Source organism: Pteropus medius, unplaced genomic scaffold (assembly GCF_902729225.1).
Source record: "Pteropus medius unplaced genomic scaffold, Ma_sr-lr_union100, whole genome shotgun sequence".
In the NCBI taxonomy this organism is placed as follows: Eukaryota; Metazoa; Chordata; class Mammalia; order Chiroptera; family Pteropodidae; genus Pteropus; species Pteropus medius.
The window spans coordinates 915,441-941,615 of NW_024351073.1; the positions used below are offsets into that span (position 1 = coordinate 915,441).

Here is a 26,175-nt window from a genome sequence, read left to right on the forward strand (position 1 = left end):
CCAAGGAGAAGCTGGGAGCTAGGAGTTTCCTCTCAATCGTGTGTCACTCTGCCAGAGGGAGTGACGAGGTGAGAGTGTACCACAGAGTTTCCTACCAGCTTCAGTGTGGCTGTTTTCACACTTGTATGTGATTTAGGAGCCTCTCAACTGGTTTCTGGATTTTTCATAAAGGGGCTGGTTTATATATTGTTGAATCAGTGTCTTGATGGGAAGAAAGTTTTGGGTATCTCTTTTCTGCCATCTTGCTAATGTCACACCTCACTGAACCATCTTATTTTTCTGACTTTATTGGCTGCTCCCTTTAGGTTATCTTTGCTAGATATGTCTCCTTTTCTTTACATCTAAAGGAATGGAGTACTCAAGGCTCAGACCTTCATCCCTTTTTTTCCTATAACTATACTTTTCCCTTTGGCAACAATATCTAAACCAATGGCTTGAGATAATATTTATATACTGATGACTTCCAAGTTTATATTATTAGCCAGACCTCCCTGCTGAACCCTATCCTCATATATTCCACTGCCTTTCCATCATTTGCCTTTGAATGCCCTATAGAAATCTCAAATTTGACATGACCCAAAAGGAATTATTGAGATCAGCATCCATTGCCAAGTTTGTCCCTAATCAAGTTTCCTTCATCTAAATATTTGTATCACTACCCATCCATTTTTCAAGCCCAAATTCTTGGAGCAGTTCTTCATTTCTTCCCTCTCCTCAAACCCTAAAACCACTCTCTCAGTAAATCCTGTGGGAGCTTTCTTCAAAATGTATCCCAAATCCTTTTATTTCTCACTATTTCTACGATTACAACCCTAATCTAGTTATTGTCGTCTCTCACATGAATTATGCCAAAGGCCTCCTAACTAGTTTCCCTGCCCTCATTTTTGCTTCTCAATGTAGTGCATCTTTCAAAAGTATAAATCAGGCACATCACTCACTTGTTTAAAACCCTCTGGATTTACTTACTAAAAATTATTGGTCCCTGTCTATCTATCTCTCTGACCTCAGATCCTTCCACTCTTTCCTTACTCACTAATCCCAGCCATTCTTTCTGGCCCTCATACCCTGTAGATTTGTCTTACAGATTTGCTTGGACTCTTCCTCCAGATTATCACCAGTCTGCTTTTTCTTTCTACTGCCTGCGGTCCGAATGAAGCCTTTTCCTTGAGACAGGCCCTGACCATGTTAGCCAGTGCAATTTACCTCCATCTTCACCATTTTTTTCTAACAATTGCTTGGTTTATCTTCTCCATAGTGCTTGAGTCGCAACAATTAACTGCTTTATTTATTTATGTATTTACTATCTGTCAACTAAGTAGAATTTAAGTTTCTTGAACACAGGACATATCTGAATATTTTCTGGTATTCAGAATATGCCTGGCTTATAGTCAACATACAAAATATATTTGTTGACTAACAAATGCTAAAGTCAGTATAGAAGGACTCTGTCTTTGCACAAAGGCTTTTTTTTCTGTTGATTTGAGAATAAGGCAACCCAAAGAAAGTATTCGACTCAGCTCCATTATTCAATTTTTTCAACAAGTTCTGACCAAAAATAAGTTAATTTCAGCAAAAGGATGATCTCAAGGAACTTTGATAAAAAGTATACTGGACTCAACATTTTTGAATGACATACGTGATAATTGAATAAAGTGAAATAAGAACTTGTTCTATATAGCAGTTTTCAGTCATTATGGAACGTGTTCAGCCAATTTTCTTATAATTTCTACATTTATATGCTTAATAATGATTTATCATAATAAAGACTTTGAAGAAATACCATATTGGACTATGTCTGCAGGAAAAACATAACTATGTAATCTTTAATACTTCTTTGGTTAAATTGTATATTCTGTTTATTCATAAGCTGGTAATTCAAATGTGATCTCTGTAGTGACTTATTAACCAAAATATAGTAATAATTCTCAACCCAACAATTATATTGAGGAATGCATTATGATATTTTTATCATCTGTAAAGGAATATGGGAAATTCTAATAAAATAAAACAAAAGTATAGGTGATAGCCAAAAGGCAAAAAATGAGGATGTATGTTAGAAACCAGTATAACAGATTTAAAATGCTTTTACAAAAGATATAAGAGCTGGCTTTAATTTCAGAAACGTGTCAGCATGGCTAGCGTCAAGAAAAGACTGAGACTACAGCAATAAGAGTGTACCAAGATCTCTCTTCTGTATGCCTAACAATAGAAGTGGTACAAGGAAGGGCTAGAACATTGCCTGGGACAGACAGTGTGAAATTAACGGAGGATGAAACGGAATAAGCACTCCCTAATTTAGACAGAGGAGGCATCGTTTAAAAATGCAGACTCTGGTTTCGAATACCTAGGTTTGAAGCCTGGCTTTGCCGTTTGTGAGCTCTGTAACTTATAGGAAATTACTTAAATTTTTCTGTGAGGATGAATAATCTTTAGAAGAAAAGTGAGAAGATAGTAAGAAAAAATGTTTTCTAATGTGTTCACGTTTTTGTGCCAAGGCAGTATATATCTCTAGGTACTAAGGGAAAAAGAAACTCGAAAAACATTACAGAACCAAACTGTTATTTCTAGAGGTTGTGAAAACTGAGGTGTAAAGATGTGTAAATGTCAAAATTTCCACAAGAGGAAAAATGGATCTCAGCAACTTTATATAGTAATACATAAATGATTTGTGAGTAATTAAAAAAGGAAGTGATGGTAATCCACATCCTGGGTAAGGAATCCCCTTAAATTGTGAAAAGTGAACTATGTGGAAGATACAAGACCCCAATTGCAGTCCTGGATCTGCAACCAAGTCTTGGGCAAGTTACATAACTCTGCCAGGTCTCTGGTGTTACATCTGTAAAACTGTGTGGCAGTTGATGCTGTGGACAAACTTGGTTCAAGCCATGGCTCTGTTACTCCCCAGCTGGTTAGAGGAGTTTCCTCAGCTCTAAAATGGAGACAAGGACAGTATCAACCTCACAACATTTGTGGTGAGGGTTACACAGGACAATTTTTTGTATTATACCTGTCATAGAGTAAGCGGTCAATAAATACAGCTTTTAAAAATTATGCCATCATGTCTAGTAAACCTAATTTATTTTGTTAATGGAGTCCCTGGCAAAGCTTACCTGTTTTTCTGCCTCTTTAAGCTTCTTTTTGCCTTGCCTCCCATCAGTTAAAGCTTCTTGAATTTTCTCTCTTCCTTTTTCAGGCTCAGCACTGCCTTATGCTACAGAAACAGTCCAACCATAAACACAGGAATATGAAGAGGGCTATTTCAACAGTTACCTTGCTGTATCTAGCACTTGGCTTCTCTGATGCAGCTGGAAACAGAAAGATGGGCTGTTGTGGGAGGGGCAGATGTGAATAGCCCAGGGAGGGGAATAGATCTTCTCATTGATGGAGAAGATGTTAGCCAGATATATACAGTGATTGGGAAAGTATCTGTATCCAGACAGGGCAGTGACCAGCAGAGGGAACAGGGTCCATTATATGGACAGAGATTATAGGAAATCTACAAGCAGATTCCTCAGAAACACAGAGAACCTTCAGCCAGATGGAACTTCCTCGTATGAAGTTTGCTTGTGCAAGTATGAGCTTTGGACGCCACTTTAGATGACTAGACTATTTTCTCTAAGATTAAGTTCTTCAACTCCAGATTATACCCATATCCTAAGATGAGAAGAGTTCTGTGTGGTTCCTTCTGCCCAGGCCCAGAATGCCTTGTGCCTGACTGAATGCTCTTTTGCTGTGATTTATGAGCAAACTCCCAGTCCCAGTTGTTACAAAGCTGATTGACATAGTAGGTGACGAAGCCTAAATTTTAAAATGACATATAAACTCAAAGATTAATGGGAGCTATTCTGATGAGCTTTCACAAGAGTTGGGCTGAAAAAAAATTGAAATATAAAATATCAAAGAGCATAGTGACAGAAACCTGACTTACCTGTAGTTTGTAAGAAAAAGACCTAAGGCACATAGACAACTGGGAGCTGACTATAAGGCAGTAGTGTAACATTGCAGAGTAGTACTCTTAGGCTGCATCACCAGACAGTTAGTAGAGAAAAGGGTGTGATAGCTTGGCTGACCCTGTACCGGGCAGAGCCATCTGCGACATGGTGCTCAGTTCTAGGCTGAGACTTTGGAAAGCTGCAATGTTTTGCAGGGAGCAAAGGACTCAGGATTGTAGTAGGGCTTTACCAGCCATTAATTGACTCTGAAGTTTCTGCAAGCCAGATCACAGGGGAATAATGCCACCTCTCTTAAATATATGAAGGGATCTATGGCCATGCCACCCTGAACAAGCCCGATCCCCTCTGATCTCGGAAGCTAAGCAAGGTTGGGCCTGGTTAGTACTTGGATGGGAGACCACCTAGGAAGACCAGGTGCTGTAGGCGTAAAAAATAAAAAATAAGGAATTGGAAGCTGACAAGGTCCTTGCAACCTGTGAGGTCAACCAAGGGTTGCCTTGCCTAAAAAAAAATAAAAAATAAGAAATAAAAATAAAAATAAAATATATGAAGGGAAATGGTCTCTGGAGTTCTAAATTAAAGCAACCAAAAAATAAGATTTAAAGGGACGAAGGTTTTGACAAACTGAAAGAAAGGGAAGAACCTTTTATCAGCATGATTTTTAAGTAGTGAATTCACTTTCTCTAGTAGAAGTGCTTAGAAAAGTTGGATTATCATCTTCCAAGCATCTGCATGGACACAGCATTTGAGCCAGGTGATGTCAAAGGCCTTTACTGGTTCTAAGATACTATATGATTTTTAATATGTTAGTTTCTTTAAACATCAGTTTTTTATATGTAAATGGAGGTAGGAATGGTACTGGTCTCTATATGATTGTTGTGTGAATTAAGTAGAATAATCTGTGAAACATTTAACATAGTGCCTGACCTCTCATAAATTTTCTATGAATAAGTTATAAAATTACTTAATGAATTCTTGACACCCTGAATAAATCGAATCTCACCCATCACAATTTCTATCTTACCTGTCTTCCATCTAGAGTGTGTTTTTAGTCTTTTACCTTCATTTTTTAAATAAGATTTTACTTATTGTTTAATTGCCTAGGAGGATTTAGCAATCTCTTCCGGCAGGCAGGATGTGGACTGAAAATTGAATACAGCAAGAACAAAGCCCATTTTAAATTAGGACCTAAATATTATTACCAAGGATATTAGATTAAGAACAATATTTTGCCATATCAGTCGATGGAACTTATTTTTCTCTTGTGTCAATGTAATTATTGAGACTGACCTCCTGTGATAGATGATGTGCAGACTCCTGGCTTTGATCATTCCATTATCCGGACTGGGATCCCCTGGGGCTTTCCTGAAGTCAAGATGCCAGAATGACCTTGAGGGCATGACTTCGAGCAAAGTTCTTGGAGGAGAATGCAACAACCCTAAATTGAAATTTTTTGAAGAATTTTTTCTCCCTCAGGCCCGCTTACTCTTCAGACATTATGTCAATGGAAAATTCATTTAAGGGCCATTTCGACAACTTAATGGGGTTCGCTATAGTATCTGGCAACAGTATCTGCTTATTAAATGTTGATAAAATGAAAGATTGGAAAATAAGAAAACTGCTAGACTTAAAAGCCTAGAAATGTAAGAGCAAACACTTTGCAAAAAGTTACTCAAAGGTGTGTGATTCATGACTCGCCAACTTTGGTCTCAGTTGCTCAGTAAGTGTGCATGTAAATATTTTAGAATACTGTTTGTGTGTGTGTGTGTGTTAGGATCTTAAATCACACACTTTATTTGTATCAATAATTTACTTTACTAAATCACCCTGGAAGCACTGGAAATCATACATGTAGAACAAACTTCCCATCCCCCCAGTGCATGTATTAAATGGGCGTTACTCCTTTTGTGGTGATATCTGGCAGTCTAGACTTCTCGAGAGGAATAAGCCACTCAATATCTTTGTGTCTGTTTCTTCACCTATTAGAATTTGATATCAATCATTACTTTTTCAAGAGGAAAAGGATTCTATGTTAATACATTTGGAGCCTTTACAAAATATGTATAATAATACCAGGATCAGTAAAATTAGACTATATAATTTTGTGTGTTTGTGGTGCTGATAGTATTTTGGGTAGAGGAGGGCAAAAAACAGCAAATCAAAATCTAAATACCTACATATAACTATTAATTTAAATAGGAAAATAATAAAATAATGACTTTCTGCTTCCAAAATGTGATCTAATTGAATAATAATTTTTCAAGATATAAGTATTAAATATATATTTTTTAATAATTTATTTTTTAAAAAATATGGTAAAATATATATAACATGAGATTCACCATTTTAACTAGTAAATGTACATAATTTTTATCTTTCATCCATAAACCACTTTTGATATTACAAAAATATATAGTTTATCTTGTTTGTGCATCAATAGTCTTTTAAGAAAGATGGGGACTCAAGACCCAGAGACACTTGATAACTCTCACTTCTAAAGTTAATCGGAGAATCAGAACTGGAACTCAGGGCCTTTGGTTCTCAGGCCAGTATTCTTTCCTGCTTAATTCTATTGATAATGCAAAACTAACTCATTGTTTGTTTCACCTGATCTCTCTGGTGACCAGTTTTTCTTTGACTGTGCTAACCTGTTATAAATTTTGTATTTGCTTTCCAGGTTCTTTTTTAATGCCCGGTATTTGAGATTTGTGTTTTCTCCTGATGGGATCATATCAGGTTTTCTTTAATCGAGATCCTTTATGCTTTAAATAATATATGTAGAAACTGATCTCAAAATGCACTTACCCAGTGGATGCATCTTGAGAACATTGTGCTAAGTGAAATAACGACAAATAGTACATGATTCCACTTATATGATGTATCTAAAATACTCAAACTCATAGAATCAAAGAATAGAATGGTGATTACCAGGGCCTGGTGGGGGTAAAGGGGGTACTGGGATGTTGTTTAAAGTGAATAGAGTTTCAGTTTTGCAAGATGAATAAGTTCTGGAGATCTGAGAATATACTTAACACATCGAACTGTACACTTATACGTGGTTAAGGTGGTAAGTTTTATGTTATTTTTATTTGTATTTATTTTTACCGCGAATGGGAAAAAAAAATGATCTTGCCTGGTCAGATCAAGTGTTTCGGTTTTTGACATAAGCACCTGGAGGTTGCTCTGCAATTTTCTGCAGTGTTTGTAATTCTTTGAGGCTCTAACGCCAAGAAAGGGCTTCTTTAGCTTTGTTCCCATATATGAGGCTAAAAATCTTATTTTCCCTCTTCTTATTTCATTCACAATTTCACTGATTGAAGATGAACAAATCACATTATTTTCTGAGGTCCCTGTTTAGTGTGATATCAGACTAATATTCTTTGTCTTCTGAAGTATCCTTTTGATAAGGGTTAATGAAATAATATATGGGAAGCTTTCAGATTCCTTATATTGGAAATATCTTCTGAGTCTGTAAATATTTAGGATTCACGTTGCCCAGAATTACCTCCCAAGAAACAATTTCTTTTCTTGGCTGGAGTTGTTGGCACCATATTACAACTTGGATGAAATCAGGATTCATTCATTCAGAAGTAACATACTAAACACTAAATATGTCTCAGGCTGTTCTAGGGGCTGGAAATGGAAATAAACAAACTAGATAAGGTAATTCCATTCAGTAGTAGAAAGGAAGCCATAAACAACTATAGAGTAAAAAACCCTTTGGAAGAAATCACCTAAATCAAAGGATGATGTTAACTTTTATCGAAATACTGAGCTCCAGGTCGAAACAAGTCTTTTTGCAAGACTTCGCTTTTCATTTCACATTGAAATCTGGCACAGGAGCACAAAGGTTGGGGCCCGTCATATGCTCCCATAAATACTCTTAGGTCATTACGTGACTTGGGCCCTGAATAGCCAATTAAATAATAAAAATTTTAGTCTTTATTTTAGATAGTCCCAAATATCCAATTGAAGGCCTGACCTTTCCACCTTTCTGAGGAATGTTTTGTGGACTCACTTCCTGATCTTCACAAAGGAAGATGGGAGAAGGGAGGGAGGCCATGGCTGAGATGCTCATCTCAGAAGCCTCCTGCCCTTTTGTCGACCTTGTTTCACATACGGCCTCAGTTTCTTTTGCAGTCTCCTTCTGGACTTGGTGACAGTTACTTGAAATCATATTACACTCTTTATTTACCTGTGCCTTCAACTTCATATCCTGACCAGGGTAATATTGAAAGAAAGAGTCTCTTCTGTTACATGCCCTTTTAGAAGCTGTTGATTTAGTTGGAGAATACTTGCTGAGTTTTAGGGTCACCCTGTACCCTAGAAGTCTGAAGGATATTATTTCAGATATGATGGAAAGACAATTTTGCTCCATTTATTTGATTGCCAAAGAATAATAAGGCTCATCTTCATTAAGCTAGAAAGCTCTCATGCAGGCGGAAGCACAGTTCCAGGAAATCTAGCATAAAGTACTATAGCAGTATGTTCATAGGAAGAGATAACAGTAATATCAAATATAATACCGTTTGTTAAGAGCCTGCCTTCTGACAGTCGCATATGTTAACTCTAATCCTTAAAACAATCCTGTACAGTCAATATTATTTCCATTTTACATATGTGCAGAGAGATTAAATACCTGGGCTCACACAAATATTAGGTGACAGAGACAGATAGCTGTCAAGTTTCTCAGTCCAAGGCTTCTTTTTAAATTCGATCTTATATCCTGGATAAAACTCCTAGGTCTAGAGTAGCAATCTTTATTATTTTTCGAGGATTCTCTTCATTGATAATTATAAATTATCTTCTGTGTTATCATTTGTCGTTAAGTGCATATTTACTTGAGCTCTTTTAGAAAGTCATTATTCATGTATTTTAATATTTTAACTTACTTTTCCTTCATGCTATCACTTTAAAAATGTGTCTAGGTATTTTCTTAAATCTTTAAACAAGTAAAGCGGCAAACCTAATGGTACTTAAATTTAGCAAGGGTGAGATTAAAAGTTTGCTTTATGCCTTGAACCTCAAATTGGGTTTTTTAAATTTGTACCCTAGCCCTGGTTGTAAAATGCCATCACACCATTTTGTATCAGATGAGAAAAAAGCAAATGTTATAAATGAGAAAAATGTTCAGTGCAGCTACATCAACCTCATGAGTGCTTAAGTGGAACTTTAAATCCCAGTGTTACATTCAGAAGGACATTGCTGTGTGGTGAAGCTCAAAGAACCTCTTAATGGGTGATGCATTGGTCCTTGACCTGGGAGACGGCATTTTGATTTTGATTGCTTTTTTATCGAGAGTTTAGAACCTTTCCCAGAATATTGCTTTCAGGGGATTTTTCTTGGCTAATGTTTGGGTAAAATCATTTTTATTCTTGCTGAAAGGAATCTTTCTCACCAGAATTCAGAACCAAATATGACAAAGCTTTGGCTATTGTCTCTCTCAAACGGTTTGATTTCCATGTGATATTTGCTGACAGTCATAACAGATCCAGTTTTCCAAACTTTAAAACGAGCTCTAATTTTTTAAAATTAAATAAATAAATTTTACTAAAACTTTTTCTCCATTGGAAAAGAGTGTCAAATGGAGCCAACATTTAATGATTATATTCTATATTCTAGGCAATGTATTAGATACTTTGGCAAATATTGGCTAACATTTAAATGTGATGAACTCAAAGGGTAATTTTTAAAAAAAAATTATAGAATTGCTCCTTTAAGACTATGGTTAATTTCAACTATTTTGAACAAAAAAAAAAAATTAAGGACCATTCCTCCCACTTCCATTGTCCCTCTCTCTCTCTCAGCAGAATATTGAGGACCATTATAATTTAATCATTTTTATGATATGAGATTATTACAATTAGCATCAATTATTGAACTGTATATCATACAAAGATATTCAGAAGAAGCTATTGGTATGTGTACACCTGTTTGTGCATATACTCATTGGACCAGACATCTATGTCTTTTAGGTTTTGTATTTGATTATTACATTTTTTTATTGTGGTAAAATGTACACAACATAAATTTACTAATTTAATCATTTTTAAGTGTGTAGTTCTGTAGCATCAGGTACATTCCACATTGTTGTACAACCATCACCTTCATTATTTTCCTCAACTGAAACGCCGTAGCTGTTAAACACTAACCCCCCCTACTCTGTCCCTTCATTCTCTAGCAACCACCATTTGTCTTTCTGTCTCTATGAATTTGACTACACTAGGTACCTCATATAAGTGGACTTATATAATATCTGTACTGGCTTATTTCACTTAGCATACTGTTTTTAAGGTTCATCCATGCGGTAGCATGTGTCAGAATTTCTTTCCTCTTTAAGGCTGAATAATATTGTATTGTCTTTATATAACACAATTTGTTTACCCATTCATTAGTTGACAGATACTTGTACTGCTTCCACCTTTTGGCTATTGCGAGTAATGTTGTCGTGAACATGCTTGCATAAATTTCTGTTCAGGTCCCTGCTTTCACTTCTTTTGAGTATATTCCCAGAAGAGGAATTGCTGGATTGTATGGTATTTCTGTGTTTAATTCTTCAAGGAATCTGATTGTTATAGTTCTGATCTCTCTTCTCTTGCTGCCATTTCTTTGTATTGTTAGTGTCCCTGCCTTCAGAAAACTTTCTTTACCTCGTTACACTCCTTCGTACAGTTTATTTTCTCTTAGCTGTTTATTTTCTCTTAGCTGAAGAGGAATTTAACTCAGTTGATTACAATTGTACTTAGAAATAAGTAAACTCTGAGGGATGTTTAATCAAGTAAAGTTCATCACCTTTGTTATGTAAGTTTTATCACTTCTATTTTAATATTGATATGTCTTTTTTATTTTCTATACTTTCAATGTAAATAATTGAAAGTATTATTGATGATGTTTAGATAATTAAGATCATAGGAGTGGTAACTTCTAGATAAGTAAGATATTGTAGTTATTTAAATTATGATTCCTTAATCTAGATATTAACTGCGTGTGATTATATGTTCTGGTAATGGGCCAAACATTGGATGATATCCATAGCAGAAATTTTTTTGAGAATTCATGACTTATTATTAGTTATAGTGGTTTATTATGTATCTGTGTCAGTCCCTAAACAGTTTTAGATTAGCATGTGGCAATATTGAGTGAGTCTAGATCTTGAGTATAAAATGCAAACGTAAGCCTTGTGCACCTGCCAAATAACAAAACAAAGCATAATTTACTGGTGATACAAATGGCTTTAATAATAGCCAACAATTCCATTCAAAATAAGTAAATACCAATAAATAACTTGGCCACATGAAAAGGGAATGTAATAATCAGTTTGTTATGATCATTATATCAGATCTTTAGCCATGATATATGAAAGTCATCCCAAAATAACTACTCAACCGTCTGGTCTTTATCAGACTTTTGAAGGATTATCGTTATTAATGCAGCATTTCAGCAAACTGTCTTCCTTGACTCCTTGCCTTTTCTAGGCAAGCCAAGCTGCCCAGCCTACACTAGGAGCCTCACACTCCAATCCTGATCAGGGCATGTATCTTGGATCACTCCCACTTGTTCTCTGGGTCCATGTTTCTAGCCACTGTCTATTTGGATTCTGACCCATGTGGCTTTGTCTCTCATTTCCACTCACCTCTCCCACTTGATAACAGAGAAAAATCAACTTCTGCAAAATATAATAGGAAGAATTACCTACATTAGAAACTTCATAAAACCAGAATTGAAATGGAAAAGACATCCTTTTCCTGAAGTGGAACAGCTACTTTATTGAGGATTAGTAATGTGAAAGTAGTATATCCTCCCCTCCTCCTCCCTCTCTTCTTCCCTCCTTCTCTTTTATTCATTAAATGACCATTTACATTATAGGACTTATTTGGCACTTCCAGATTCTATGCCAACAATAACAAAATGAATAAGATAGCTCTACCCTTAAGTAGTTCATAGTTTTCTGGAATAAGCACACATGTTAAAAAATGATGATATGGTATAAACAAAACCAAAGTAAGGATCAGCCTAGCTTCTCTGTGATACAAAGGCAGTAGCGGGAGTGGACAGGGAAGACTCACCACAAGACATAAGCCTAAGGCTGAGTTAGTTTCCTAGGCAGAACAGAGAGTCCAGGGCAAATCCAGGCAGATGGGTCAATATGTGCAAAAAGCATCGAGGTGTCAAGCAATATGGTGTTCATTGTTTGACACATTTGGAAATGAGACAGAGCAGTGGATAAGAGCTAATGGAGAATGAGAGTTTGAGCTGGAGCTGAGAAAGAAACATCCTTGAACCTATGCTTAGAGAAAAATTCTAAGGCAATATGTAAAATATCGCATTATGAGAACTGCCAAATAAGACTTTATATTAGAACATCAATAAGTCTGGAGAATCCCATACCACAGCATTCCTTGATCTTTGGAACTAGGACCACTCAGACTTCACTATATAAGGAACCTAGCTCAAGGCACTTCATCTGAGACTGTTTTGGGCAATGGGAATCTCTTTTTCAATGGCTTGATTTAGCTTCATTTCCCTGTGCATTAATTTCTCAATATAAAATAGGCTTTGGATTTTAGTTTCTCAATTCAGTTGGTGATCTCATTCTAACTTTTTATACAAAGTGCATCATTGTGCCCTGAGCCTGGGCTCCATGCCCTGTGTTGTAATTTTAAAGGGAGAGGAAGGGCTAAAAATAGCACTCTATTTCTAAATAATTTGAGTTACTTTTGGAAAAAGTAGTTTATACTCATAAGCAAATGGTCATTTTAATAGAGTCCTAGAGTTAGACTAGCTTACCCTTAGGGACTCTAATTGTCACTACCTGGCAGAGAGGGAGACATAACATAATACATTCTCTGGTAGGGCAGGATGTCTACCAAGAGAGAGGGGTGTGCTAAATGTGATAAAGTCATTCTTGTGTCCTCAATGGGTCATTTCACTTTATATTACTAAACTCTTATTCTTTTAGAGGGCAGATATGTGTGATTCATCATAATGCAACATTGGTTTCCTCTGGCTAGCTGTCATTTAACTTTTGAGGTACTCAGAGTTCTTGTCTTTAAAATTTTAAGATTCAGACTAGATGATCCCTAGGATCCAGGAGGCTATCTTATCTTATGACTGTAATAAATCAAAATATTGGTCCCAGTTCTTCACCTCTTCATGCATCCACTTGGCATACCTCATTTTGAGCAGAGAATACTTCCCTACCTCTTGACTTTGGAATTGGCCATGTGACTTCCTGAGAATAGGACAGAAGATGTAGTATGCCAGTTCTGAGCATCAGCCTCAAAGAGGCCTCCCTCTTACATTTCTGATGTTACTATTTGAGTAGTTTTCCCTGGGTAGCCTGCCAGTCTCAAAGGGTAGATGAGAGATATGTGGAGAAGAGCCATGCACATCACTGCTGTCTGAAGTTGAGCCTTCTCAGCCACTTAAAATTTGTGAACAAGAAGTAAATGCTTGTTGCTGCGTGCCACTGAGATTTTGAAGTTGTTTGTTATGCAGCATTATTATGGGAATACCTAACTGATGTATCCTTCATAGCTGTAGTGTTTTATACAGGATAAAACTTGATAAACATTGATTGAATGATTCTATTATTGGGAACTGTTTCATTGTACCTTTTTTTACGTGAAGAACAATGGTCAAAATAAAATATCCCCTGAATTACAGGTATTATCAATCTAAAGTACAGTGACTAGGAATTCTTAAGAAAACTTTTCTGTAAGGGAATGGAGAGTAGTAGTTACCCAGTGCTATACTTTGCAGACCTTTCTTAAAGTATTTTTACCCGTGCAACTATGCTTAAGCCATCAATCCTTAGAGACTCCACTCTCTGCAAGCTCCCTTCAGAAGGTTCTTGAGTGACTTTGTAATTTTTTCCAGCTGTTTGTATTGGGCCATTCTGACCTAGATCATTTGGAGGAAAAAAGGCTGCTAAAAAGATGAAGGCTTTTAATGAGACTCTTTTCACTGGCGTCTTTACAAATTAGGTCAGTTACAATCTGATAAAAGCAGGAGAGAGTCTGTGGCGGATAAGTAGAAAATTGCACTGAGATATAGGACAGCCTCTTCAAAATGACTTCTAATACCTAGATGAGTTTTTATGGAGCAAGCTGCAATGCCGAGAAATCCAGAGTTTGGAAGTTAATGATGGTACAAGGACGTTGTTCTATCTCAGGGATCACGTAGGAGACATCTTGATCCCGAGTAACTTTTCAGACCACAGATCTGAGAAGGATGGACCTGATTCTTTGAAGTACCTTTCATAGAGAACCAGGTAATGTCACAGGCCTATTAGCAACAAGGATGCTGAAACTCTAGAGAAGGTAAGAATTGGCCCCAATTCTCTCAATCACCTAGTGACATCCTGGTTGTTTTCCTTAATGTCATGATAATAAAGCATGTTGTTGTTTTATTGATCATCTATTATAAGTTCTGCACTAAGAGATAAAAAGATTATTAGATATTATGCAACCTACAACTACTAGTAGTAAAATGTATCATTTCTTGAGTTCTTACTTTGAACTAAATGATTTTTATCTATGTCATTTCATTTAATTTTCATAATTATGCTATAAAGATAATAATAATATTATTCCCAGTTTTCAGGTGAGGAAACTGAGGCCCAGAGAAAAGAAATTTTTTTTTTTCTTGAAGTACACAGAATCAGATCTATAAAACATGGGCTCTGGATTTTAGGAGATTGAGAGAGTTTGCTCAAAATTACAGGGCTAGAAAAATGATATGTGGGAGGTGAGGACAGTACAAGTGACAGGAGGTCAGCTGGGATAGGATGGCCTCGAACGTGAAGGATCTAGAGGAGGAGCAGTCTCAAAGTTTTTCTGTGAGGACTTTGAGGGCTGTGCAGTCTTTGTATCCAAACAATTCTGCCAAGTAGCATAAAAGCAGCAATAGAAATTTGTAAATTAATACACATGGATGGGTTCCAATAAACTATCATATACAGATATTCAAATTTTAATTTCTCAAAGTTTTAAAGTCACAAAATATTATTCTTATTTTGCCTTATTTTCTAGTCATTGAAGGTGTAAAAGCATTTTTGGCATGCAGGAGGCACAAAAACAGACACCCCATGGTCTATAGTTTGCTGACCCCTGGTCTATCCAGCGGTACATTTTTGTAGCAGGAAACATGAAGAACATTGTCACTGAGTACTGGTACAACAGAGAAATCTATGGAAACTACATTTTATAACCAACTCAAAAACAGTAGAAGATTGGAGAGTTAAGTCCTGTTCTGTCCCCTAGAATAATTTTTGATCCTTTCTAAAAGCCTTGAAAACTTTGGGATTTTCTTAACCTGTCTGCACCTCACTTTTCTTCTCTGTAATGTGTGGATAATAAGAATAGCTACTCTATGTGTTAGGTTCCCTGAGACCAACCCCAGGTTCAGCGATTCACTAGGAGGAATCACAGGCTTAGCATATGGTCATGCTCACAGCTGTGATTTACTACAATGAAAGGATACAAACGAAACTCAGTAAAGGAAAAAGGCATATGGGGCAAAATCTAGGAAAACTAAGCACAGTCTTACAATGGTTCTCTCCCAGCAGTGGCACAGAGAACATGCTTAATTCTCTTAGCAATGAGTGGCGACAACACATTTGAGATGTTGCCAACCAGAGTTTATTAGAGATTCAACACCTCGGTTTTATATTGGGGGCAGATCAAACAGGCATCCTCTGGCTGGCTTGCATCAAATTCCAGAAACCCAGAAGGAAAGCAGCCATTCAACATAAGCCATGTGTTTGTACAAATAGTTTAGGCACAGTGAGCCACTCATTAATTCTGGAAATGATGGAAACCCTCCTGAAATTCAGGTTCCTAGATTCCAGCCAAAAGCGAAACTTGTAACATCTTTCAAAGGATAGCAGTTAACTATTTTCTGCACACTCTCCAGGAGTGGTGAGGATTCCTAAAGATTGTCAGGTTTGTTTGAAATTAACAAAGAAGGGATCTTTTGTTGTAAGTTTTCACCAAAGGACCAGAGGGGACATCGAAATCATTGTGCAGTAGTAATTGACAAGGTTACTTCTGTGGGCTGTTCCCCTATGTGCTTTTCCCTCTATTAAGGAAACTTGAATATGGAATGGTTCTACTACCAGTTCAGTCATTGTAGTGTTCACATTGGTACCAAGAAAGGATGATAAATGTACTATCAATTTATAGGAGGGAGCAAGTCACTACTTTGCTTTCTGCTGTAGAAATCTCAGTATTCATAAGCTGATTCATTAGAGACCCAAGATGTCAGAGTTCCTCTTTTATTCTGTTGAGATACTGTTAATCCTCAATTACCCATCGCTGTGTTTTCTACTTTATGGCTAATTTAGATGCTAATTTTTAATCCCAGGTAGAGTTTCCCCTGCCATCTAGAATATTTTCCTTCATGTGCAGATTTTTTTAGATGCTAAAAATAAACTAGAACATAAAATATTTAAAAATAAATGTGCATAAAGTATCATGTAAAATATCAAGTAAATAGGAGAGGCTTAGGGTGTATTTATTAATTTGGATTACTCACAATCTTATTGCTGATATTTGAGTCAACCATAAATTTTGTTTTCTGAAAATATGTTCTTAAAGCAAAAAAAAAATTTTTATTCTTTACTCATAATAAAACAATTTTCCTTTTATAATGAAGTTGTAACTTAAGATTTATATCAGTATCTACAGTGAGCAGTATTTTTTTTTAGTCAGTCAGTGAATCTCTCCAGTATTAAGGCACTGATACAAAGCTGAAGATCATCAACTCTCTAATAATCCCATTCTCTTTTGACAAAACCATAACCTGAAAATCATCACCACTTCTCCAACCCTTAAACCACTGCAATGTCGTCTCTGAAATGGAGCAACATGGCCTGCCTATTCTGGGTTAAGATAGCATGTTATTTCATTATATAGAAATTATGGTCTAGATTATTTAATTATTTTCTTGTAAGTGCCTGCTTTAATTATTTAAGGACTTTAAAAGAAATCTACTAGGTCGAAAACTCAATAATGCAGCCATTTTCAATTCTATCACATACAATGTAATACAGTTTATATGCTTCTTTGTCACCTTAAATCTCAACTGAGTTTTGTAGGCCAAAAAATCTTAAGTCATGAGAAAAATGGTACTGAGTTAGATAATGAAGAGAAAGAATTGTTTACCAGTTCTTAAGCCATAGTCCACTTATTAAATGGTCCAAAAACAAGCAGGGTAGATTGGATGCAGCTACTGATGTTTACAAAATATACTGCCTGTTTCTGAAATTTATGGAATGGAAAAATCATTGCAGTTTTGAAAAAGTCAGAAGCAAACTGCCTCAACAATAAATATTTTGTAACCAGATAAGGTATCCTTTATGCCATAGGACTGCTTAAGTATATCTATCAATTTAAACTTTAAATTGTGAACACACTACATTTAGTAGCTTACATTTTAATTGGGAAATAGTTCTAAATTTTAATTCCATCCACTTTTCTGGGATTGGGCCAGGGGATTGGAGTTTTGGTTGTCAAGGGAGGAGTGAAGAAAATGTGATCATCATTAAAAGCTAGCTATATAGAAAGGGCAACAAGAATTAAAGCAATGTGAAAAAGGAAGTATCCTTGGGTGTAAGCAAATAAACTATATTTTTGCTTTGCTAACAAATATTTCTATATGCCCTAATAGGAAAAACCATAGTTAAGTCTGATAATCATATTGCTATTGAACCTGAGTTAAAATTGAGAGATTAAATCTAATGGGCAAATTGAAGCTTACTCTCAACACCGAAACCTTGGTTAGTGAAGTATGGAGGGTTTTTCATTTACCTTCGAAGATGGCCTCACTGAAAAGTTCTTACCTTTATTAGTTCAGCTAGACTTATGATCAAAATGTTCATTTTATTAAAAATCCATATGGTTTTGTTGCAGGTGTTCACTTAAGTTATCCAGTTAAAATCTGACATTAGGTTAACTGTCAATCTCAGTATAAATACACTTTAAAACTTGCTTTTACCTAGAAAGTTCACTTCTAGGAATTTATTTTACTGATATACATGTATATTTACAAAGTGATATATGTACTAAGAGGTTTCAGCATTGTTTGCAATAATAAAATGTTGGAAACAACCTAAATATCTGTCATTAGGGGTCTGTTGAAATCATTTATGGTAAATATGTAACACTGCCAGCACTTAAAAAAATACTAAGACAGCTCTATATGTCCAGTATGGAATGATTTTCACAGTATATTAAGTGAAAAACTATTAGCCAGCGATCTATATTATGTGCAATCATTTGTATGTAAGTATATTTTTAATGCTTATATATGAATATATTTAGATTCATGTTCGAAATGCATAGAAAATGTTTGGAAGGATATACAGTAATAGGTGACAATCATTGCCTCTTAGAAGTTGAAAAGTTGTTGGAGACCAGGGATGAGAAGGAGATTTAAATTTCACCCTATACACTATTTCATACCTTTTGACCTTTGTAATGTATGTCTTTGTTCAAAACATCGTTTTAAAAAGTTCACCTGCCTAGGAAGAACAAATGGATTTGTTACCTGTTCTCCAAAATACTTTATTCATGTTTCTATTATCACATTTATCAAACTTTCTCCTGTTAAGAGTTTTCTGTTGGATTCCCTTGCTAGTTCGTGAGCTTCTTGTTTAGGACTCTTTTATGCATTTTGACACAATCGGGATCTAAAATTACTGGTAGCTGTTCAATGTTTGAGTGAATGAATGCATTTTTATATGCCATGATTCTCTTTAGTTACTATTTTTAGTTTTTACCTTGTTATTTTAGGAAAATTTGTTTGAAAACAAAGTAATAATTAAAAATTATATTGTACAAAAAGGCTTTTATTGAAAAGAAATCCCGTCTCCATCCGGTCCTTTCCTGTAAAGGAAACCACTCTTCCTTTTAAGTGCATCTTCTGATACTTGCATCCAAATAGTAATTTTATATTGATGCTTACTGATTTGTCAATTTTAGGCACATCTATAGACTTCTTGGTATAGTTCTTGAGGGCTTAGCTCTCTTACTGACTCCTAACTGCCTCCCACCTCCACCCCTTATCATCCTCTCATTATAATTATATTACCATTGCTGGTTAAATCATTTAATTAGTGTTTACATTCCTATGTCTAGGTACCTGTTGTTCATTAGTAAGCCAAGTGATGCACTATGATTATATTTCATACAGTTTTTTTTCTAAAGCTAAAGATCACATTTTTAAAAATTGTTGGTTTTTTTAATGCTTATGGCTATTATGTTCCAAATAGTCACAAAGATTTGTCACTTGATATAATAATTTTTCCAAATGCTCGCAGTACCAAATAGTGCATCGGATCCATTTTCCCTTGCACATCTCACTCCTGAGCACTCTAATTTCCTGTTATAGTATGGATTGCTCTCTAGATCTGATGTGCAACTCTCATCTGGACTTACTTTTTCTAACCCTGTGTAGAATTTCCTATATCCTGGGCACTGTCTGTATCTTCTGTGATATAATAAAGATAATGATGATACTAATTAGCATTTATTATGTGCCAGGCACTGTTTATAAGCATGGACTCACTGAATCCTAATATGCTCATGAGATAGGTACTATTATTTTCTCCATTTTACAGGTAATGAGGTAATTGAGGTACATAGAGGTTAAATAACTTTCTCAATTGCACACAGCTAGAAAGCGGAAGAGTCAGCATTCAAACCCAGAATTCTGTGCCTTCATCATTTTAATATACTAAGGATATTTAAGAGGTAAACTTCGAGTCCTTGCATGTCAGAAAATATTATTTTGTGTTCGTAATGGATTGATATATTGGCAAGGCATAGAATTCTAAGTTAAAAGTTATTTTAACTCAACATTTTGGAGGCATACTCTTTTAGCATCAATGTTACTTTTGAGAAATAAAATGTCATTTGACTCTGTATGACCTGTTTGTAAATAAATTCTGTAAACTCTTAGGAACGCCTATTTATCTCTAGTGTTTTTTGAACTTTGATGATGATTTCCTTTCATTCATACATTCTTCTAAATAATTATTGGCCCTTTCAATCTATAAACTTAATGTTTTTAGCTCTCAGAAATTTTCCTTTATTGCGTCTTTGCTAATTTCTTCCCTGTTCTTCTTGACTGTTCCTTTATAAAGATCCCGTGTCCTTATAGATTCCTTTTCTCATTTGTTTTTGGTCTCGCTCTTTCATGTTGGAGACTTCATTCAGTTATTTGGTTATCTATGGATGTCCACTCATATTTAAGAGTGAGACCAGATAATAGTTTATCGGAAACTTGGTGATGATGATGACGATGCTGCTGCTGCTGCTGCTGATGATGATGATGATGATGATGATAGCGGTGATGATGATGAAGTATATGTTGGGGGGGGCTTGAAGTAGCAGTTTATCAACTATTAGAATTCACTCTAAGGTGATCAGATGGAAAGTGTGTCTATTCACTGAGGTAGACATCTCCCCAGGTTGTTTTGTGGAAATTTTTTTTTTTTCTCAGAAACTCTCCAGGTTATTCAGAAAAAAACGTTCTAGTCTTTTGCCTGTTTAGGTTTCTAGCATTAGAGGGGAACTAAGCCAGTAATAGAGCTGGGATTTCCACAAATGTTGAGTGGCACTTGTCCACATTCGATTTTCTCCATACACATGCTCCTTCAGGATAAATTTCTTCTGAGCAAAATCTTTGTTCTCCTTCCAGTTTGGGGGGTGGAATCCTTGCTCAGTTGTATGGGATGGAAGATGAGACCTATGGGTCTAATTGTTCTGATTCATAGACTTTTGACAAATGCTCCCCTCATTTTCAGCTTGTCTCATTGCATCTTCCATGATACTTCATGTTCCTAAATTCTCTACTTTTTCAGGGTTCTGTGGAATGACCGTCTTTCTTCTCATCAGTATCCTCTTCTGCAGGGCCTTAGATTTCAATTTCCTCTGCTCTTTTAAGTCATTTATAATTCATGAATTCATCACTTTTTATCTTCCAGGTATTTATTGGTATCTCTTTGTTTCCTTTTACATTCTCATTATTGTTGTAATTTTAACACCCCCCTCCCCCAAACTGGAAAGGGGATGGAGATAAACATTATTTAATCTGCCATATTTCCTAAACTAATTCCACATCATATATTTCTAAATGATACCTTGGCTGGGAAAATCACTGGACAGAGCCGCTGGTCTGGACCACACCAGCAAGGCCTTTTTTGAGTTCTTTCTAAACCAGTTCTTATCAGTCTATTAACACTTTTGGTCCCGCCATTCTCATTCTCCATATCGCCAAGAGAAACAAGGTGTTTAAGAAGGTAAAAACTGTGGATAAGCTCTGTTGGTGCCCAAAACCTTTTGTAAGGGTGAAAAAAATATAACAGATGAATTTATGACTCATACCACTAAGAAAAGTAATAAAAACAGCTTATGTTATGATACAGAAAGAACATTTTCCTACCAAAATGACATAGAAGTATGGCACAGATGAAAATACACCCTAATTTTTTCTCACTCATTATTTCATTGATCATAACTTTTTAAAAAATTACTGCTGTTTTATAAAAATGTAAATATGATACATTTTTGTAAGTACCTATGATTTTTCTTCTCACATTACTAGATTCAGTTATTAGCCTTACAAGCAATTTTAGATGTGCTTTTCAGCCCCGTGCTCAAATTTCTTAACATTTGAAAATACTTTTCAATGAAATCTTTTAAAATTTTTTCTGACTTTTAAAATATGCTTTTATTAAACAATTACATAGTATTTTAAAGTCAAATTCTTACAAGAATTTTAGTTCTATTTGGAGACTACAGGACTTTAAGAGATTAGGAAAATAAGGCATGAAAGAGAGCAATACTATTTTTTTTAAGTGTTGGTTAATGAGATCTAAGGAGAAAAGTGAAAGAAATGGGTTTCTTTTGATGCCTGCAGAAGAAGAAAGAGGAGAAAAGGAAGAAAAGACTTAACTGGGTAGTTTATTTTCTTATTCAAGATCTTGTTTGTGTGGAGTAGGAAAATTTGAGGTTTAAAAACTCTTAGCCAATTTTATAGCAGAAGTATATTTTCAAATTGAATTGAGGGGATAGGTCTTTTGAGGTTGGTAAGAAAAATCAATAAGGGAGCTGAGACAGCAGCTTTTACCCCAGGCTATTTCGAAAGTCAAGAGCAGAGCTAAGAATAGATCTTCATAATGGCCGGTCCGGCTTTCAAACCACAGACACGTTTTCTGGTTCTTAGGTCTGCTTAAAATATCATTTTAGAACATGCAGTGATTGGGTATCTCTAAGAGATTCTGAGTCTCTTCCTTACTCAGCCTCTCTCTCTTTTTAAAAATTCCCCCGGCTGATTATTGGATTGAAAACAAAGTTGAGACAAGGGCCATGGACAAGGCTTCTGGTTCAAGACAGTTAATTGAAATTGAGCACATGCTGAATCTTTTCCCATCTGCTCTAAACTCATAAAAAATACTGGTAAATACTTACAAAAATTAAGAAAACACAAATATTTTGAATGTTTCTGAAAAAGAAATCTCTGGAGACCACAGATAAAAATGCTTAAAAAATAAATAAATAAACAAAAGACAAAAACTCATGGGGGCACATAGGAACTGAAACTGAAGAACATAAAATTAGGTCCTTTAGCTGAGTTTTTTTTACAGGGTTTAATTTCTGGGCACTCCAATGACAATGCTGGGGCCTCCATGAAACCACTATAGAGTTACATAAAAAGTGATCTGCCTAAAAAGTGCCTGAGAAAGTCAATACTATGAAAAACATGCACTAGATTTAGCAAGCTTAGAAATCTACATCCCCAAAAGAATGATCGTTGAACAATATGAAAATAAATAAATAAATAAATAAAAAATACTTTTAATATCCTTTAAAAGATAAAATGGAATAGAAACACCCCCCTCCAAAAAAAGTATAGATGATAATAAAACAAGAACAATTGATAATGAAACAAGAAGTTACTAAAATAAAAATAAAACACAATTACATAGATTGAATAAAGACTGGAAAGAGCTGAGGAGAGAATAATGAACTGAAAGAACACAGAACAAAGATAAAGAAATGGAAAATATGAAAGAAGAGTTAGGAGGCATAGAAGATTCAGAAAGTCCAATATACATTTGTCACAAATTCAGAAAGGAGAAAATACAGAGAATGGCAGAGAAACAATGTTTAAAGAGATCATGGTGGAGAATTCCCCAGAACATAAAACATAATTGTTTACATTAGAAACACCTTCTGAGCACCGAGCAAGATAAATTATGACCAAGAGAATCTAAAGGAGCAAATTTTGAAAGCTGTGACTAGAAGTAAATATAATTTTTACCCATATTTATTTTATTTCATCATCTCATTTCTATTTTTAGCATATACATTATACTGTTCAAAGTAGAGAAAGTAGTAGAACACATAAGTAAATTTTTTTCTACTTATATACTTATAATGGTGTACAGTCATCAAAGTTTGGAAATGATATTTGTATCCTGGATGTATAATCTTAAAAATTCTTTAATATAGAGGGAATTGAGCTCAACCCAAACTGTGGGAGCTAGATAAATGGAACCTTGTATTTTCCTTAAACAATAGAGCACAGAGTTCTTCAAATTAAAGCTTACTGGTAAGTCAACATAATCAGTGCAGAGTGAGGGATTCTGTCAGACTAAAAATATGGAATAATGATCATTTTGCAGTCAGTACTGGGCATGATTAAACTGGTCTGTGACTGGTGATTGGACAATTATGACAGCTGAGGTAGTCAGCAAGGCCTTGACCAAAAGTGTCTAGAGCAATGCCTGTAGCATAGTTGTTAATAAAACATTTACATTAAAAATTGGCACTGATTTGTTGAGTTCTCAAGGATTTAGGAAACCTAAATCTCTTTGCAAGGACAAGTATAGAAAAAGGAAAGGTAGCCCCTAAAAGTGAATGTTATGATTGGTAGAGAAGAAGGAAGCTCAAGGAAAACCAAGTCTAATAGTGGTTAATGCTAATGCAAATGCAGAGAGGCTTCAAGGTAACAGGTGCAGCAGCAGGAGAGGAACACTTGCCATGGTGAGGAACACAAGCCTTTTGTTACAGTCATTTAACTCTGGCGAAAACATAGAGGCTTTGCCTCCAGACAGCAAGGTCTGAGAAGATCCTTAAGAAATTGCAAACATGGGTTAGAGATGGAAAGCAAACTCTCAAAGACCAGAAATGTGAATCTCCTACCAGTAGAATCAAGTACAATATGACAAACTCATTTTGAGGTATGATTTGTGTTTAGATGAGACCACAGTTGTTTAATACAATTGGTTATAAGATACACAATACATAAACTTTCATCAGAGTCAAGTTTACTCAGAGTTCAACACAGCCCTTTCCAGTTTCTTACTTTCCATTTATTTTCCTTTTCAAATCCATCTGGTTGTTGCCCTCACCATTCTACAAAAAAATGCTCATTCTATTGCACCAATAACTTTAGGTTGACAAAGCCAATGAACACTCTTTAATCATCATCTTGGCATCATTTCATAAAGTTGAGCACAGCCTCTTTTTAAAAGAAGACATTTTATTCTACAGGCTTCTGCTACATGGCACTCATGGATTTTTCTCCTAACTCCTGAGCCATTTCTCTTCAGCCCTACTCTACTATCAGATTTCTTAATATTAGATTTAGGCTTCATCCTGGACCCTCTTCTCTTGTCACTCCATATTCTTCTCACTCTAGATGAGATTATTGAATACCACTTATATGCAAATAACTCCCAAATTTATATTTCCAGTCAAGATCTCTGAGTTCCAGGACTACCCAACTGCTAACATGCCATCGTTATTGGATTGTCTCACGAGTATCAGAAATATCTTCAAAACTGCACTTCTTCTCATATTCCATTTCCATTGGTGTGTCAGAATCTGACCTTTTCTTAACTTGCTACCTCTGTTCCCCTGGTAACCTGATCAGAGTAAAATGTCAACCCTGTTTTTAGGCAAAATTGTCCATGATAAAATGACCCTGGATTCTAAACTGAATCTTGACTAGAAGCAATTCTATGTATCTAAGGTGGACATTATAGCTTTGGACTTTCCTGAATATGGTGACTCTTGTAACTGGACATGTCTCCTGCAGTAATGTGACAACTACTGCGTGGGCTAACTGTCCTGCTGAGAAATTAGCCCAAGTGCACATGTGACCCCAAGGTTCTCCAAGGCTGCTGGGTGCAGTTTTCTACAGTTAGTTCCTCGGGGCTGTGGATAGGACAAAGTTATTGATTATGAGGCACCTACTTATTCAGAGGATTTGATACCTAAATTAAAATTGAGTTTGTTATGGAAAACTGAAATATGGGACAAATTATCATGACTGAATTTCTGAAGAGTTGTCCCTGTTACAGGTGTGGGAGGTTGACACGTTGGTGTGTAACCCACTGAGTTCTGACCACTATGCTGAATTGGTCTGCTGTGATGTGGGCGCGGAATAAGCTACTCGCTTCATTCTCCCACATCTAAGCAACCGCTGTGACTGGTGTTACCATCCCTTTCTCTCTTTTGATTGCTTTATCACTTAATCATTTGAAAGATGATCAGACAACTCAGAAATACTGTAAAAATAAGGCTAAAAGTAGAAATATCAGTGTAGGTGTTTTAGTGAAGCATGATGAAAAATGCTCCTGTAACCCAGGGTCTTAGAAAGAAAGAAACCACCTCGGTTATGCAGCACACTTTACAGAGGAGAGAGAGCTAAATTCTCAAGTGTCTGTGAAGCTGATTGCAACTGACCTAGTGGAGAGTTATTACTTCAAAAAAATCACATTATTCCTCCTCTTCAATTACAGATTTTTAAGGTAGGAGGGATAATTTCCTAATCTTTTGTGGGATACAAAAAAAAAAAAAGGAAATTATTTCAGTCACGTGTTATACTGTTTCTATAGGCTTCTCTAAATTAGAATCCTGTTCCCTTCATTCGCAATGCAAAACACACTAATGTACCCCTTCGGTTTTGTCTGTTGAGTCAACTTATGGATTATATAGAAAAGCCTGTTTCATTATCTAGAAGAAATATTTTGCCTTAGTTTATTTACCAATAAACCAACATAATACCAAGGCAAATTATATAATTTGAATATCCATTTCAATGACTAGATGTAGTCCAGAAAACTTTTGGTCTTTTCAGAAAATAACAAACCAGTTATTAGAAGACAAAAATTTGACACTATCGAGAATATTCTGAATGCATTTGC

General features: G+C 35.6%; 1 protein-coding gene and 1 non-coding gene across 2 annotated transcripts in view; both read left to right on the forward strand.

Moving 5' to 3' along the window:
* Positions 1–26,175, forward strand: part of PLCXD3 (phosphatidylinositol specific phospholipase C X domain containing 3) — a 139,854-nt gene that overhangs the window by 12,843 nt on the left and 100,836 nt on the right. The window lies entirely within an intron of this gene.
* On the forward strand, positions 4,261–4,379 carry LOC120586500 (5S ribosomal RNA). The gene has a single exon (XR_005648724.1). It is a non-coding gene; the product is annotated as a 5S ribosomal RNA (ribosomal RNA).